General features: G+C 27.2%; 1 pseudogene; it reads right to left on the reverse strand.

Moving 5' to 3' along the window:
- Positions 1–809: 809 nt before the first annotated feature.
- Positions 810–5,594, reverse strand: part of LOC108691933 — a 21,054-nt pseudogene continuing 16,269 nt past the window's right edge.

Here is a 5,594-nt window from a genome sequence, read left to right on the forward strand (position 1 = left end):
ACTTATAATAAAAATTGAAAAGAAATTAGATTTTTAATATTATGAAAATTGAAAAATATATTATAATAGTTAGAATTATATATTATTATACATTATAAACGTATAACACATAATTTAATAATTATTATTCTACATTAATACATTGTAAATATATTTACATATTTATTACATATATCAAAAGAATAATTTATACTAACGAAATAATTACTTTTCTATTGATTTAATATCTTTATAGTTTTGCGAAATATTCAGTATACATGAATTTTCAATCCGCTCTCGTCGAGAAACTTTCAGAGAGAGAGACATCGTTTCCTCTATTTTTAGAATAGACTACTCGCATGAAGACTTGAGTCTTTTTGTATTCCCCTTCCTTCTCTTCTAAGGAGCGAGCAGACTTTGCGCGTGACCAAGTAAAACTCAGAAGAATCACGTTGAATTAAACTCGAAAATCGTTCCATTTTATCATTCTAAATGTTATTTCGTAACCTACGTCAAATAAAGATAAAAGAACAAAACAAATATTAATACGGTTTTTTTATATTTTAAATTCATTATTAATTATATATTGATATGTTCACATCAATTTCTATTCTTTCTATTCTTCGATTTCAGTACACAAAAATAAAAGATTCGACTTTATTTCGACTATACAAGAAAGAAGAGTAAACATATTCTCATACCAATCATGATCTGATAAGATTTCATGAAATATGATTGTTTATTATTACGTATGAAAAAGAAAGATAATTTATACGCCTTAACATGAAAAATTTATGAAATTATGACGGTAAAAATCTTCAACTATCATAGAAATTTCTTAATTGTAAATTTATTGATTATCTGTGCACATTGTTATAAAGATTCTTTACAAGTTCTACATTTTATTTATACATACAAATTCACGCACATTTTATTAACCTTTGTTCATGTCAATAAAAGATTAATATTAATTTATTTATATATGCATAGAGAAATACATATGTGAAAATTTCTCTAATAAAACGTGATGATGAAAAGAAAAATGAAAAAAATTGTGTAACGTCGTAACATTTAATATCCTGTATCGAGGATATAAAATTACTTTCATTCGTTGATAAATTTTTTGTTTCAATCGTCGTCTTCGGAATCCTGACGACATCTTTACCTGACAGTATTAGAACCATCAACTTCAATCTAATGCTGCCCGGTAAGATGTGAACAGATACTCCATCCGCAGGCAGCCATCTTGATGTCTTGCGAAGAACGATCTTTGATTTCTTTTTTTTTTCAATAACAATTTCTTGCATTCCTTCCTCTTCTTTTATTCGCTCCGACTTGGGATGTGGATCTTGTCGAAATTACTAAAAAAAATTTTTTAAAGAAAAAATTAATAAAAAAATTATATCTTTTAAATATAATATATCTTTAAACGTTTATTTATGTTCAAATTTGTCTACATTCTTTTCTGAATAAAATAATTTTATATTAATAAAATTAATGAATATATCAAGTACCGCGAATTATTGCTTGTAAAATCGAAATATCGAAGCTAATTTCTCATGCGAGAATTACGGGAAAGTATGATCTTTTATATTTTGAAGTCATTTTTTATTGCGTTTTACATTGAAAGCGACGTTTATGTAGGCGCGCATATTTTATGTTTTCTCTCTTGCTTTCTAACCTATCTACCTTCGGCCATTCGTACGGCTACATTTAAATATTAAAACGAAAATCTGAAGAAACGACAGACGATCCCTGCATTTATATGCAGGTGTCGTCATAGCAATATTTGTGAAAGCGAGTTCCAAACTGGTCGTCGCACCAGCACAGCTTTAACGAGTGGACTATATATAGGTGACACAAAAATAACGTAACATTTTTTTATTTATATTTAAAAGAAATTAATATTATAATAATCTTATATATCATTTTGTACTACACACAATTGTTCTTGCATATATTTTAAGAGTCCCGATTGTATAATAGTATTAAAATAAATAATTATCTACAAGATATTTTATTCTAATGTAATTTGTATATAAAATATAAAAAATATTTTGTTAAATATTCTTTTCTACGATGACTAATATTTTTATGCGATTAAATAATGAGATGAATCAATTAATTCAAGAAAATTTTAATTACATTTACAAAAAACAATATAATTTATGAGTAAATAAAAATAATAATCACTCGATAGTCCGCAATTGGCGTCGTATACGATGGTTGTATCAATAGCTCTTTATGCTAGCAGTAGATTGATATTCATAATGAACATTAACATACTTCTTAAAGATGGCTGCGACTGTTAAATTTATTTACGAATAAATATTCATTTACGCAGATATAGCAGCTTAAGTTTTTTTTGTATTCAAAAAAAGATATAATGTGACAAAAATTATAAAACGAGAAAACATTCTCAAATAATTCACTCGAGCGCATTATTAAATTAACGACAATAAATTAAATTAACGACATTATTCAATTAACGACACGAAATTTTCTCATCTTCCTCTGCGTGCAATTAAATGACGAATTGAAGCAATGGGAGAATAATACAAAAAATTTATTAAAATGGTTAAATTGAAACATTGGATTACTGGATTTGTTTGAAATAGAATAGATACTATGCTTTCGTATCAACAACTATCTAAAATATTGCAGAAATGGTAGAATCACCGATAACCGTTGAAATTTTGAAAATCTCAAGGAAAAAATTTTTTCATCGTTTTGTAAGCTTGGTTAAAGAAAACCGCTGCGTTAAAGAAAACAATATGTTCTCAAACACAATTTTTCTGTCACAATTTATGCTATAATGGATAAAATATTCACAAAAAATATTTTCTCCATCATAAAAATACATATTTTTACACATTTATTTAGCAATGTTATATACTTTCATTATACTTTTTTTTCTCGTGTTTGCAATTTTCGCAAAAAGAATTAAAATTTCACTTATAGGCAGAATTAAAGACAAAGTACCAAACTATAGCAAAATAAATGTACATGCATTAATCGGTACCCGACCGATTCTCTTAACGTTCAATAAGATATTCGGTAAACTATCGAAAGCACTTGTTCAAATTGAAATCAATCTGTATCAATACGATTGATAATTTTAGCATTGGTTTCAAAATCGAAAAAAAGATTATCGAATATAATACAAAAACATCTTATTAAGTATAAAACTAAATAATTTATTTTTTTTTTCATACACACGATTAAAATATAAAAATAAAAATTACTGAAAAAATATTTATTTAGATAGAAACATAGAATACTTTTGATATTTTCGAAACTCGGATCAACAAGAAAAAACAACATATTTGAAAATTTATTATTATATAGAGAGAAGTAATTAAAAAAAATATTCAAAAATTATAATTACGAACTATAGTTATGACAATCTATTCAGTATAGAAAAATTCTTAAAATTTATTCAAAAAGTTCGTCGAAAAAATATGATAATTTGTTTTGAAATATAAATATTATAAAGATTACATTGCTTGAATCCGTCTGTGACATATCGTGAATTGCGAAGCCTTCGATTACGTAGAAACGCAAGAAATAAAATGGATGCTGAATGAATGGAAATGTCGGGTTATTATAAGATGCGAGATATACGATTAAGACTCCATGTTTGTTGCAGATGCAAATGAAGCCTGTTGATCAACATATCACACGTATTGTACACATGATACGTATTAATAAAATACGCAAATGACTTTGCGGATTCATGATCATAAGTTTCTGATTGATACAAGTTAGAATTGATAGCGTTAATAATATTGATCATAAATAAATTATTAGAAATCTTATTGTTGCTTATTAAACTTCACAAAAGTCAAAAAGTTAAATGTTATCAAATTGTTTTTTTACTTTTTCTCTTTCCGTCACATTCTTGTTTTTTATTGTCTATGACCTGAACTGTAAAAGAGATTTCTTTTAAGATACATTGCTAATAGATTATATGATTCACTTTGCCATTATTTGAATAGAGAGAGAGGGGGGGGAAAGAGGGGAGAGGAAGAGAGAGTATGATACAAATAATATTTATACCGTGTTAATATTATTATATAAAAGAGTATATGGTATGTAAATTACATATACCATAGTGCCATTATTATACAAATTATTAAAAATTTACATATATATAATTATATGTTGTAATTGTTACATTTGTCATAAATATAATATGTGTGCGGCTATGAATGTACGAAAGAAGAGTCATAATGATTCATTAAATAATATTAAACGGAAGTATCTAGACAATTGCATTTTGAAAAAAATTAAAAATATCTCAAATCTTTATCACCGAAAGTAGTCCTTCCGTATCAAATAATCGGATTTAAATTTATTCTTATTAACTTTTATTAACTTTGATATTGGCTTTAGCTTTATTAATGTAAATATATTAATTTTATTAATTTATTTTTTAGCCTTCTAATATAAATAATGAAAATAATTATGATTATTAAAATGCTGAATATATATTATTGTATCCAGTTAAACACGAATATTTCATTAAGATATTAATTAAAAAAATCATTATTATTATATCATTATCTTTTATCTTCATGAAATTTAATTTAATAATAACGCAGAGTAACACTTTATGTCACTTCTGTCGAACAAAAATCTAGACAAATTTCATAGAAATTATCAAATTATATTGATTGAAATAAAAGCTTATAATTATTCCGATGAATTAAATAGTAGCCAGTAAAGTAGTAACTTAGGATGAGTGTTCAAAATTTTATATCATACACATATTATAATCATTTACGCGTTTTTTTCGGCAAGCAGAGAAAGAAAAAAGAAATAGGAAGGGGAAAGGAGAAGGAAAAGAGAAAGAGAAGGAAAGATAGCGAGAAAAAGGCGGAGAGAGAGCCAAGAGAGTGCGCGAGCGGAGAGGATACCGTTGCATAAGCTATATTTAACCGCACCTGCTGGCGCCAGACTATCCACGCTCGCGCATGCGCTATACGTATTTTTCGACGCGACATATTCATTCTCCCTCCTCCTTCCCTCCCCCCTTCTCTCTCTCTCTCTCTCTCTCTCTCTCTCTCTCTCTCTCTCTCTCTCGCGTTTCGAGCAAGTCTACTGCTCTTCCATCCGGCGAAGGATAAAAGCATACTATTGCTGCTCGCTATTCATATTCTGGAATAAGGTACATTAAACGTCGTATATACAATTAAACACTTTCGTCATTGTATGTATCTAGCTATTCATACATCGATCAAAGTGATAATGACTTTTGATTAAAGTATCTAAAGCCTAAAGAAGTAGCTTAGTGTCAGACTGCTCTTAATTTTAACAATGGATCTATACACGAAGATAATTCGCAAAATAGCTTTTTTTATAGAAAGTGAAAAACCTCAAAAAATGTATCTAAAATCTATCTTTAAACTCTTTACATTTCATATTTATATACACACAGCTGTTATTTTGTTGTTAAACACAACTATAATATTTAACCAAGGATAGATGTAAATCAGCCAATGCAAGATATAATATTTAAGATGAGAATATCTCTATCTAGATTGCATATCTGATGTTTTCAGATTCTTATTTCGAAATGGATAGAAGAAACGTAATTTAGACGCATTATATGT

The sequence above is a fragment of the Atta colombica genome, unplaced genomic scaffold, assembly GCF_001594045.1.
Source record: "Atta colombica isolate Treedump-2 unplaced genomic scaffold, Acol1.0 scaffold55, whole genome shotgun sequence".
In the NCBI taxonomy this organism is placed as follows: domain Eukaryota; kingdom Metazoa; phylum Arthropoda; class Insecta; order Hymenoptera; family Formicidae; genus Atta; species Atta colombica.